We start from the raw sequence: 13,648 nt of genomic DNA, 5'->3' as shown, positions 1-13,648 counted from the left end.
TCGATAAGCCACCTCCCTCCCTGCAGGACCCGGATGCCGCGGCCATCTTGGATCCGGGACCTGCAGCGAGGAAGGAGGTAGGAGACCCTCGGAGTTCCTCCGGGGGTCTCAGGGAAGCCCGCAGGGAGCCCCCTCCCTGCGCGATGCTTCCCTATACCGCCGGCACACCGCGATCATATTTGATCGCGGTGTGCCGGGGGTTAATGTGCCGGGGGCGGTCCGTGACCGCTCCTGGCACATAGCGCCAGATGTCAGCTGCGATAGGCAGCTGACACCCGGCCGCGATCGGCCGCGCTCCCCCCGATTGCGCTGGATGTACTATTCCATCCTTGGGAAGTAGGGCCCACCCCACATGAACGGAATAGTACGTCCAATGACAGAAATTTTGCTATGCAATCTGAGAGCACCATGATATAGGGCCTGAGACCCTGATTCCAGAGATATTTCACTTACTTGGTTGTGTACTGGAGATAGGATCAGTAATATGTCACCCCCTTTATCTGTTCTATTACTGTAGTCTAGCAACCTGTATCTAAGCCCTGAACTCCCTTTGCTTATGCCAAAAAATACCTTGTATATTTCAGTCCGATAGGTGTATTTTTTCTTCTTTTGGTGTCTCCCCAATCCCTGCAGCTGCCCTCCTCCTGGCTTGATTGATGTAGATGATGAGTCCTAGGATCACGGCAAATCTTGTACCTGCGCAGTAGAAATGCAGGCCTGTGCAGGTGTAAGGAGGTGGAAGTGTTACCTACGCTTCCCCTCGTGAATATGTACCATGATCTTACGATGTTGATATTGTTAGTAACAGAGTTGTGTTCTTGTAGCGTGGCGTGGGGTGGTAGCCGCGGGCGAGGTACTCATTAGTCCCACCGCAGCACACTACATGAAAATGGGGGTCCTGGCTGGGTGTGTAGCCTGTAGGCATTGTCTATGGGGGCGCTACGCCCTTGAAGGACGCATGATGCCGGTGACTTTGTCTGTCCAGGATCAGGTCTTACAAAGTTCAGTGATGGAGCCCACCACTTAAAAAGGAACTGTCTTTTACTGAACAATAACTTGGTGAGAATTATATACAACAGATAGCGGGTGCATAACTTCATGAACGTTTCTCTTAATACATGGAGAATCTTCAAATACGGTTTGTCACTTTTCTTCCTTATTTAGTCTTCAGTCTTCACCATCCAGCACTGTACTTCGGGATCTTCCCTCGTCGCCAACAATGGTACTGCAGTCAGTAAGTGAGAATCCTTTACTTCAACATGCGGGTCCTCGTCCATTTCCCCTTAGGAGAGCTACTTGGCCATTATGGCCGTTACTCAGCTTCTCTGCTGGCCGACGCCTTGGAACCACCGCCCGGGACAATCTCTTTGTCTCATGTATCCTGATCTGTTCTGTCCCATTACCTCTTTGGTTTGCAAACTCGAGATTGTCCTGCAAGGCCTCCTGTCCCAGACCCCTGTCTCCAGTAAATCACTTGTGTCTTCTTTCACTTACTCTTGCTTCTTTCCTGGATCTCACTATCTGTTCCCTCTGCCTACACTTGCTTCAGGGACACCCACTTCATGAGACTCTGCTCGGTGGTCAGACCTTAGGTCTGCATCTACTAGACGCTGGGCCCTATCTGAATTCCTCGCAGGAAACTGTCTCTGTCCCTTCACTTTAGCCCCTCCTACTCTGGCCTAGTCCCATTCATTAACCCCATCTCTCCCTAATGTCAGGCAGAATACAATATTGTCACCAATAAGGCATGTCATAATATTTAGCACACATTACAGCAATACACGTGTCTTTAAGGGGGAACGTGGGCAGTATGTCCATATTCTTACATTCTTCCCAGCACTAGGTAGTTAACAAGAATAATTGGAGTTAATAGTTGAGACTGACCTGGGGGTATCAGCTAAGCGTGGGCACAACAAAGAGTTTCCTGTCAGAATGTCAGATAGGGATGAGCTTGCAGCAGTAGCAGACCTTATGACAAACTAAGAAGCAGAACCGCGTGCAGTGGGTGTCCTGTGGCAAGAGAGAGATACCACCGAGCAGATAGTAAGATACTACAGAGAAGCGAGTCACAGCCTGGAGTTGGTTCAGCGTGAAATAGAGGAAAGGAAGAAGTATCGGGGTCTGGGGCAGGTCTAGCAGGATGGTACAGAGTTGTCTGTCAGTCAGGTAACGGGACAGAGAAGGAAGGATAAAAGAGGAAATATCCTGTGTTGTGGTCCAGAGGCGGCGGAAGTAACGACCATATTGGTATAGAAAAAACTCTCCTAAGGAGCATATTATGTGGAACCACCATATAATAACTGAATCATCCATTAAGATGAATGCCTACTATCTGCTGAACATGGCTCCTCAAACATTATTGGTCAGTAAAAATATGTTTACTTATGAACTATGTCCTCTCACTTTGAACGCTGCAACACCTGGTCCTGGCCGGCCGAAAACAATGGCACCATTCAGTCTGCAAAGGGTGTATGACAATCATATTTAAAATCTATGCACCCAGCCAGTACCTCCATTTTCATGTAGAGTTTCGGAGCGAGAAGCACAAGTACCTCACCCACGGCTACTACCCCGTGCCACATTACACTTGGCGTAGTCTGATAACAGGGAGAATGAAGGGATGCAGGGAAGACTTGAGTTACATGGAAGATCGTGACCATGATATGGTCTAATATGACACCAGGCATGGACTCTAAGATGGCGGTTAGTGGTGCAGCACAAGAAGATGAAACCAACCATTGTGGGTGTAGGATACAAAAGGGCATGAAGGATCGTCCAGCCCTCCAGAGGTTTTGGCCCCCAGAGTGGAGTGTCTTATGAAGAAATGCCAGCCCGCAGTAAGACGTGCCTACCCAAAGAGGATGAGGTGGAAGGAGAAGGCCAGCGCAATGAAGTGTGATGAGGGTAAATAGGTGGAGGCATTAGCAAAACGGGTTGGTGCTCCATAAGAGCCCCCACCCAATGAAAGGCTGAGCTGTGACATCAAGCACGCAGAAGTGGCATAACATGGCTGAGAAGTAAGCACAGTCTGGGAGGAGCTAACACCCAGGTCCAAAGAGCTGGAGGGGGATGTAGAAGGTCTTGGGCTGACTAGGTTGTTCGCGGAAGTAGTGGAGGTTAATGCGGGAGGTCCAGAACATCCTGATTCAGCTCATGCACCTGGGCCAGCAGTGAAAGCACAACCAATGTCTTCAGGCTTTCTGCAGGCTGAGGAAATTGAAGTGAAGTTCTAGCAGTTTGTGAGAGACCTGCATATGATGGATCAGTCAGCGACTGAGAAAAGAAGAACCTGAATAAGGGCAAAACTGGTGGGTCCCCTAGCCGCACACTTCAATGAACGAGTCTCCTATGGAGAAGTCATTAGCTTCTACTCGCAGAGGGGGCACGGGTACATTTGTGAGTACGAGGCTGGCCACAGTGTATATGTAGAGAGACGGATGGTGGCGAAGGAGTACCTGCCCCGAACGCTGCATTATTTCTCAGCAAAAGATGTTCCTGAAAATGAATGGTTCACGTGGGTGGTACGCGATTGGTGCGATGTGCGATTGTACGGTGGCAAATGGGAGGTGGTGGAAGGCTGAGAGAGTCTGGGAGAGGGACGTGGAAGCCCAGAAGGGTACTGGAGGTTACCGCTGCTATGAGCTGGCTGTGGTGCAAGTGATGCAAGGGGTGGTGACCAATCTTTATATGGCTGGGGCCTGGCTTGTGTGTGTAACAATGGGCCTTAAATAGGATTAGGAAGATGACATTGTAAGGGGCTGACAGAGGCCATCATATGCCACCCCCTCTTTGAGCCATGTTTGCATTAATTGTGTGCAGTTCCATATTGTTCGTGAATGTTAATGTGTTTATGTGATGTTGCTGTATTGTATATGTATTGGATATGTGTTTTGTACCAGATTAGGAAAAACATAGAATAGGTATAATTAGCAAAAGGGGTGTTACAGAAAGGGAGGAGCCACGGATAAGTGTAGTGAAGGGTAGTGGGATATAGTGAATGGACTTCCTGGTTTGTAAGCAGAGCCTGGGCACCCATGCCCTGGGCAAGGTGATGCACCAGTGAACAAGGACAGTCTGATAGCCATGGGGATAAGGTTGCTTCGGCAAGAAGGTGCCCCAGGCTGAGTGGCATGCAGGCGGTCATCAGCTTAAATGGTAAAAATTCCTGAGAGGATCCGGAGCCTACGTCCAGGACTAAGTGAAGCTGAGATGGCGAGCCTTTTATCTCTTCCATTGAAGCCGGACAAGGGGAATGGGAGGAAGCTGGTGGGTCTAAAGGCATGGGTGGGAAGTGGGGCAGAGAAAGGCAGAATGGGACAAGGATTTTCCAGCGAGACAGGGATTGCCAGAACCGAGGCAGAAATTGCCAGGAAGAACAGAGGTTGCAGGAAAAGCCTCAGGAATGTCCCTATGTATGCACTGTGCCACATCTGTTTTGTGAACCTTGTTATTAAATAAAGATGAACTGTTAAGAAAGAACCTTGAATCAGGAGTTGTTTGTGAGACCCGTGGAACCGAGACCGGAGTGACAGAAGATGAGGGGACTCCGACAACTAATGTGAGTGTTCTGCTGCGCATGTTGCACACACAATGCAAAAATGACATTGTGTTTTATTTGTGAGGCGTCACGGTGTGGGGACACTGCAGCTCATTTCCACGACTACCACCCTGGCTGATTTACAACATCATTGACCCATGCGGGACAACCTGCAAAACCTGACATGGAGCACAACAGAGGGCAGCGGACCAAAGGGAAGGAAGCAGAGCCTGGAATACACGATACAGATGTTTAACAGTAGTAATGGTTATAATTGCTGATAGAGCCAAAATTAAAGCCATTCTGTAAGGGAGCCAATTCCAGCCACAATAGGAGGAACAAGGGGGATTAGAAAGGTATCTTTCCAGGCCTCGGAAAGAGTGTGTGTGAAAATTGGGCAAAATCAAAAGGAGGGGCAGGAATAAGCAAAGCTCGATGTAGGCCCCGATGACTGTGCTTGGACATAGGCTTTATTCAAAATTGTGCCAGGGTTAGATGATTGGGTGAGCTTAGGGAGGGGTTTTAGTGGGAGGCGTGGGCTATATAGGGGAAAAAAGGTGGCACTTTTAAATCAGGAAAGCCTGTGTGCAGAGAGAGCATCCCCCTTAGCTGTCTGGATTACCTGATCGCTGGATGGAGTCGGTGGACACATTGGTGGGGCGCCTGAGGGACGTCGCCAGGTCCAGAAGGGGAGGATGGCTGGAGGAGCAGCTTGCGGTGCTGCTCGGATCCACAGGAGCGCAGGAGGCCAGCAGCAGGCGCGGCAGGTGCACGAGGCCCCTGCAGAGACTCTCACCTGAGGTGAGCACGCGTGGCAGGCGCAGGCCTAGGAGCTCCTCCGGGGACCCTGCGGAGGCCGGGTGCAGCAGTGCGGCGTCCCCCCGCTGTGCCCCCTCCAGCAGGAATCCTCCTCGCCAGCCAGCTGGTGCAGGTCCCAGAAGCGGTGTGCAGGAAGGAAGAGCCACACCGGAAGTGAGGCCTGGAGCGACACGGCAGGCCGCATCGAGGACCCAGAGCGCAGCTGGAAGGAGACCGGACCCCATGAGCGGCACAGCTGCATCAAGGGCAAACAGGAGCACGCCCGCGGCGGCAGACACCGGCAGCGCGGGTGGCAGCGCGGCGGACACCAGCAACATGGCCGCAGGAGCTGGGCCCATTAGCAGGCGCGCGGACAGACGGATTCCGGCGGGCTCAGCTTTACAGGAGATGTCCAGGCGGAAAGAGGCAGAAGAGGTGTAGCGGACGGGAGGTGCGGCGGGCAGTGGGGCCCCACTGCCTGGCAGGCATGGAGGACGTGAGCCGGACAGGGAGCCGCGGCATATGGAACAAGCAAGGTCCAGATCCAGGATGAGGTCGGTCGGGCGAGGTTCGGCAAACGCTCCGGTCCCCCCTGGTGATGTGGAGGCCAGGGGCGCGGGCCAGGAGCAGCGCAGTGGCACTGAAGACTCGTTTTCTGACAACGAGCCAGAGGTCGATGGGGAGCTACGGGATTCGGGACGTACGGATGGCAGGGACACAGCACCTGCGCAGCTCGGTGAGTACCAATCCATGTCTAGATTGTTGCCCAGGGGGGTTTTAGCAGCGGAGGTTAGGGGTAATCAGGCGCCGAGCGTGAGGGCGACGGATGTTGGAGGTAGCGGTGGGTCGGTTGAGCCTGGGCTGCGAGATGTATTGGTGAGCGTGTCACAACTGTTGAGCAGTTTGCAGAGCGGGGCAGCGAGAGAGGCAGTGGCTCTGCCGGTCGGGGCATGGCTTCCGGGGGCGGGGGTTACAGCGCAGCCGATACCTGATTCAGGTAGATCGGTAGTGATTGAGCAGTCGCCATCGGTGTCTGGTGTGTCCGTATCCGTGCAAACGGAGAAGGATAAAGGGGACATGGTGAAGTTGGATGATAGAGCTAAGGGTGAGGTGTCAACGTCGGTTTTGAGGGGCCGTTGGGGCCCTATTTGAAGAAGGAAGTTAAGGAAAAGATTTGGCGGGACGACTATGTGAAGATTTTTTTCCCTACTCCCGTTAGAGAAGTTTAATCTCGATAAGGGGAAAAAGGATGATAGCAAGAAGGAGAACGAGGAAAAGAGGAGGTGGCGGCTTCTACCGCAGAAGTTTGTTAATTGGTTGCAGGCGTTTGCAATCCTAGCGAGCATAATAGGTGAGAAGTCTCCGGATAATTGTTCCGGCCTATTTTGCTATCTGTATGCGATTGGGGAAGCCCACCCTACTTATGGGGGGCAGGCCTGGTTGCGTTATGATGAACAGTTCAGGCAAAGTAAGGCGGTCAGGCCTGAGATACGTTGGGACCAAAAGGACATAGGTCTTTGGTTAAAAGTGATGGCGCCAGTCAGGTACGGGCAGTCCTTTCACGGGAGCGGAGGCTGCGCCAACCAGCAGGCAGGCCATGCCAGTAGTGGTCAAGGATTACAGGGAGTGAAAGAGAAAACAGGAACGTGCTGGCAATTTAACGAGGGCCAGTGCAAATTCGGGAATACCTGCAAGTTTAAGCATGTGTGCTCCCACTGTAACGGAGGTTCCCATGGGGGTCTCTAAATGCTTTAAAAAAGCAAGAGGCAAGCCGGCAGTGGGTGCCGGTCAAGGGGGAGACACCGGTGAGGCTTCAAAAGATGGCCCCCTTTCTAAGTAGGTATCCTGATCGGGAGAAGGCTGGAGTTCTTAGTAAGGGTTTTGCGGATGGTTTTCACATCCCCCCCCCTGACCACGTGGTTCCGTTTTTGGTTAAGAATTTGAGGTCGGCTGCGGTTCATGCAGCAGTGGTCAGTGAAAAGTTAAAAAAGGAGGTGGAGTTGGGGAGAATGGCTGGTCCGTTTACGTGTTTACCTGTTGAAGGGATGATCGTCTCCCCATTGTGGGTGGTCCCAAAAAAGGAACCGAATAAATTTAGTTTAATTCAGCATTTGTCGTACCCGAAGGGGTTGTCGGTTAACGATGGCATTTCGCAAGAGTTGTGTTCGGTGGTTTATAAGTCATTCGACATGGCGGTGCACTGGGTGCGCAGTTACGGTACGGGAGCTTTGTTGGCAAAGACGGATGTGGAGTCGGCCTTTAGATTGCTTCCGATTCACCCGGACAGTATTCCGTTGTTGGGATGTTTTTGGAATGACGGTTATTACTTAGACAGATGTCTACCGATGGGTTGTGCCATTTCCTTGTTCGAGGCGTTTAGTACCTTTCTAGAATGGGTTGTCAGAGAGGTGGCTGGTGTTCCGTCCGTCATTCATTACTTGGACAATTTTTTGTTTAAAGGTCCTCCCGATTCGAATGTGTGCAGAAATACTTTAGCCGCCATGGAGTGGGTGGCGGAGCTTTTTGGAGTCCCCTTGGCTAAGGAAAAAACTGAGGGCCCTTGTACTGTTTTAAGTTTTCTGAGTATTCTGATAGACTCGGAAAAAATAGAATGCCGGTTGCCAGAAGATAAATTGTTGTCCCTGAAACAGGAGGTTTGTCGCGTTGTCAGGCTCAAAAAGGTGACTTTGAAACAGTTGCAGTCTTTGCTTGGTCGGTTGAATTTTGCGTGTAGGATTATGCCCATAGGACGAATTTTTTGCCGTAGGTTTTCCAGGGCGATGGCGGGGGTGCGGGCTCCGCATCATTTTATTCGACTTGGTCAAGAGCATAAGGACGATTTGTTGGTGTGGCAGAGTTTTTTGGTGCACTATAATGGTCGCTCTCTGATACAGCAGCAGTTGGTTAATAATTTTGATTGCGAGATTTACACGGACACAGCAGGCAGCGTTGGTTATGGGGCCTATTGCGCAGGACAGTGGAGCGTTGGAACGTGGCCGAACAGTTGGCATAAGAGCGGTTTCACAAAAAATCTCGCTTTGTTGGAGTTGTTTCCCATCGTGGTGGCTATGTTCATTTGGGGTGACACGTTTGCGAATCGCAGAATTAGATTCCATTGCGACAATATGAGCGTGGTGTCGGTGATCAACACGCTGTCAGCGTCATCCCCTCCTCTGATAAAGTTGGTGAGAGAGCTTGTCTTAAGATGTCTGGAGATCAACGCATCGATTTCAGCGGTGCATGTACCTGGCGTGCAAAATTCGTTAGCAGATGCCTTATCTCGTTTACAGTGGGAACGTTTCCGGGAGCTGGCACCAGAATCGGACGCAACTGGAGTGGTATGCCCTTCGCGCTTGTGGATGATTCCTACAGAGGAGCGAGACGGTTGATTCGGGCCTCAATTACGAGTCAGACTTGGGCGGCATACGAAGCATCATGGAATATTTGGCAGAGTTCGTTGCTACAGTGGGGTGGGGTAGGGTCGGGAGACGACAAGTTATTAGCCGTTTTGTGTTTGGTTGGTCGGGCAGCAGACTATGGCAGGTCTATCTCTAAGGTGAACAGATTTGTGGCCGGCTTAGCTTTTGGTTTCAAGCTAGAGGGCTCGGTGGATGTGACAAAAAATTTTCTGGTACGGCAAGCATTGAAAGGTTTTCGGAAGGGTGTGAGAAGTGTCGATGGGTGCTGGCCTATATCGTTTAATGTCCTTGAGCATTTAGGCAGCATATTGGAAGGTATTTGCTGCTCTCATTTTGAAATGGTATTGTTTTGTTTGGCCTTTTCTTTGGCCTTTTTTGGGGATTTACGAATAGGGGAGTTGGTGTCCCGTAGCAGGTTGAGAGCGGGTGGTTTATTGGCGCAAGACGTTGATTTTTGGGCTGGTGGTATTGTGTTTTGGATCCGCCGTTCCAAGACAGATCAAGCTGGGGTGGGAAAAAGGGTAGTGCTGGGCAGAGTTGCTGGGTCATTGATGTGCCCGGAACAGTGTTTAAAGGCTTATTGGAGTTTGTGGGCTGGTCGGGCGGGCCCATTGTTGTGCCATCAAGACGGGGTTTTCCTGTCCCGTTTTCAGTTCATTGCAATTCTTCACAAGAGTTTAGGGGCTTTGGGTTTTTCACGGGCTGAGTTCGGATCGCATTCGTTCAGGATCGGGGCAGCGTCGGAGGCTGCTAGCCTTGGCCTGGGGTCGGAAGTGATCAAGCGGATCGGTCGTTGGAGCTCAGGCCGTTATCTATCTTATGTTCGGCACTAATTGCGGTGGCTGTGTAGTTTAAGGAGCCTTACTTAAAGGTTACTGTTATTGTTATGTTTCAGGTCGAGACCCATATCTTGTCTGGATTTTTGGACATTTGTTTGTCTATTGGGGGGCGCTTCGGGCGGACGCCAGGCCGGACGGTAGGCAGTTGGGTTTTAGTAGGGAGCAAGTTGTGGTTCGGTGGCTCGGTTTTCGGGGTATGGTTTGGAGCAGGGCGATTTCTTATTTTTCACGTGCTGCCCGCTTGGATAGAGCATCAGATATCGTGCTGGTTCATTTGGGTGGGAATGACTTAGGCTCCAAACCGGTAAGAGATTTGATAAGGGACATTCGATTTGATTTTCTCCGGTTGTGGACGGCATTCCCGGGGGTGTTAACGGTCTGGTCAGACATCGTCCCTCATAAGAGGTGGAGGTTGGCACGATCCGTTAAGGGGACCAATAGGGCTCGGGTGAAGTTGAACAGGGCGGTTGCAAAGTTTGTATCCAGGAATGGGGGTATAAGTTTTCGGCACTTTGACTTGGAGGCAGGTGTTGGTAATTTTTGGAGGGAAGACGGGGTTCACCTGATTGAGATTGGCATTGATTTGTGGGCCCTGTCAATACAGGAAGGAATTGAGAAAGCTGTGGTGGCGTTGGGTGTTGTGATCCTAATGGCAGAGGATCTCAGGGTCTTCAGCAAAGTCTGCAAACATAAAAACTAGCTCTTAGGGAGGTGGTAACTGAGCTGACCACATACCTGATCCTAGCACACAAATAATAGCAGCCGGGGAACGTGCCTACGTTGGTTCTAGACGTCTCGCGCCAGCCGGAGATCTAACTAACCCTTTCAGAGAAAATACAGACCTCACTTGCCTCCAGAGAAATACCCCAAAGTAGATACAGGCCCCCAACAAATAATAACGGTGAGGTAAGAGGAAAGGACAAACGTAAGTATGAACTAGATTCAGCAAAGAGAGGCCCACTAAATAATAGCAGAAATATAGAAAGTGGACTTATGTGGTCAGCGAAAAACCCTACTAAAATATCCACGCTGAATATCCAAGAACCCCCGTACCACCTAACGGTATGGGGGGAGAATATCAGTCCCCTAAGAGCTTCCAGCAAAATCAGGAATCACATTATGAACAAGCTGGACAAAAAACAGAATAATACAAATAAACAAAAAAACAAGAAAGCAGGACTTAGCTTATGTTGCAAAAATCAGGACCAGTAGACAAGAGCAACCAGACAAGGACTGATTACATGGATGCCAGGCAATAGACTAAGACTCCAGGAAGTTTAAATAGAAACACCCAGAGTCTTAACGAACAGGTGACTACCAAGCTGAGGAAAGAGAATCCAAGAGCCATACCGCGAGTGACCACAAGAGGGAGCCCAAAAGTATAGTTCATAACAGTACCCCCCCTTTAAGGAGGGGTCACCGAACCCTCACAACGACCACCAGGGCGATCAGGATGGGCAGCGTGAAAAGCACGAACCAAATCGGCCGCATGAACATCCGAGGCGACCACCCAGGAATTATCCTCCTGACCATAGCCCTTCCATTTGACCAGATACTGAAGCCTCCGTCTAGAGAGACGAGAATCTAAGATCTTCTCCACCACATACTCCAACTCGCCCTCAACCAAGACCGGAGCAGGAGGGTCAACAGCAGGAACCACAGGCACAATGTACCGCCGCAACAAAGACCTATGGAACACATTGTGAATGGCAAACGACGCAGGAAGATCCAAACGAAAAGACACCGGATTAAGGACCTCCAAAATTCTATAAGGACCAATAAAGCGAGGCTTAAACTTAGGAGAGGAAACCTTCAGAGGGACAAACCGAGAAGACAACCAAACCAAATCCCCAACACGAAGTCGGGGACCCACACCGCGGCGGCGGTTGGCAAAACGCTGAGCCTTCTCCTGTGACAACTTCAAGTTGTCCACCACATGATTCCAAGTCCGCTGCAACCTATCAACCACAGAATCCACCCCAGGACAATCAGAAGGCTCAACATGACCCGAGGAGAAACGAGGATGAAAACCAGAGTTGCAGAAAAATGGCGAAACCAAAGTAGCGGAACTAGCCCGATTATTGAGGGCAAACTCAGCCAATGGCAAGAAGGTCACCCAATCATCCTGATCCGCAGAAACAAAACATCTCAAATAAGCCTCCAGCGTCTGATTAGTTCGCTCCGTTTGGCCATTAGTCTGAGGATGAAAGGCAGACGAGAACGACAGATCAATGCCCATCTTAGCACAAAAAGATCGCCAGAATCTGGACACAAACTGGGATCCTCTGTCAGACACAATATTCTCAGGAATGCCGTGCAAACGAACCACATTCTGAAAAAACAAAGGAACCAGATCGGAAGAGGAAGGCAACTTAGGCAAGGGCACTAAATGGACCATTTTGGAAAAACGATCACACACCACCCAGATGACAGACATTCCCTGAGACACCGGAAGATCTGAAATGACATCCATGGAAATGTGTGTCCAAGGCCTCTTCGGGACGGGCAAGGGCAAAAGCAACCCGCTGGCACGAGAACAGCAAGGCTTAGCCCGAGCACAAGTCCCACAGGACTGCACAAAAGCACGCACATCCCGTGACAAGGAAGGCCACCAAAAGGACCTAGCCACCAAATCTCTGGTACCAAAAATCCCAGGATGCCCCGCCAACACCGAGGAATGAACCTCGGAAACAACTCTGCTGGTCCATTTATCAGGAACAAACAGTCTATCAGGTGGACAAGAGTCAGGTCTACCAGCCTGAAATCTCTGCAACACACGTCGTAAATCAGGAGAAATGGCCGACAAAATCACTCCCTCTTTAAGAATACCAGCCGGCTCTGAGACTCCAGGAGAATCAGGCACAAAGCTCCTAGAGAGAGCATCAGCCTTCACATTTTTCGAACCAGACAGGTATGAGACCACAAAGTCAAAACGGGAGAAAAACAATGACCAACGAGCCTGTCTAGGATTCAGGCGTTTAGCAGACTCGAGATACATCAGGTTCTTGTGATCAGTCAAGACCACCACACGATGCTTAGCTCCCTCGAGCCAATGACGCCACTCCTCAAATGCCCACTTCATGGCCAACAACTCCTGATTACCAACATCATAGTTCCGCTCAGCCGGCGAAAACTTCCTGGAAAAGAAAGCACATGGTTTCATCATAGAGCAACCAAAGCCTCTCTGTGACAAAACAGCTCCTGCACCAATCTCAGAAGCATCCACTTCAACCTGAAAGGGAAGTGAGACATCAGGCTGGCACAAAACAGGCGCCGAAGTAAACCGGCGCTTCAGCTCCCGGAAGGCCTCAATGGCCGCAGGAGCCCAATTAGCGACATCAGAACCTTTCTTGGTCATATCCGTCAGAGGTTTAACAACGCTAGAAAAGTTAGCAACAAAACGACGGTAGAAATTAGCAAAACCCAAAAACTTCTGAAGACTCTTAACAGACGTGGGTTGAGTCCAATCATGAATAGCTCGGACCTTGACTGGGTCCATCTCCACAGCAGAAGGGGAAAAGATAAAACCCAAAAAGGAAACCTTCTGCACTCCAAAGAGACACTTTGAGCCCTTCACAAACAAGGCATTATCACGCAAAACCTGAAACACCATCCTGACCTGCTTTACATGAGAATCCCAATCATCAGAAAAAACTAAAATGTCATCCAGATAAACAATCACAAATTTATCTAGATACTTCCGGAAGATGTCATGCATAAAGGACTGAAACACTGAAGGAGCATTAGAGAGCCCAAAAGGCATCACCAAGTACTCGAAATGACCTTCGGGCGTATTAAATGCAGTTTTCCATTCATCTCCCTGCCTAATGCGCACAATGTTGTACGCACCACGAAGATCTATCTTGGTGAACCAACAGGCACCCTTAATCCGAGCAAACAAGTCCGACAATAGTGGCAGAGGGTACTGAAATTTAACCGTGATTTTATTCAGAAGCCGATAGTCTATACAAGGTCTCAAAGATCCGTCTTTCTTGGCCACAAAAAAGAATCCCGCACCAAGAGGGGAAGAGGATGGACGAATATGTCCTTTCTCC

This window comes from Ranitomeya variabilis, chromosome 3 (genome assembly GCF_051348905.1).
Source record: "Ranitomeya variabilis isolate aRanVar5 chromosome 3, aRanVar5.hap1, whole genome shotgun sequence".
In the NCBI taxonomy this organism is placed as follows: Eukaryota; Metazoa; Chordata; class Amphibia; order Anura; family Dendrobatidae; genus Ranitomeya; species Ranitomeya variabilis.
This window is presented reverse-complemented; position numbering follows the sequence as displayed.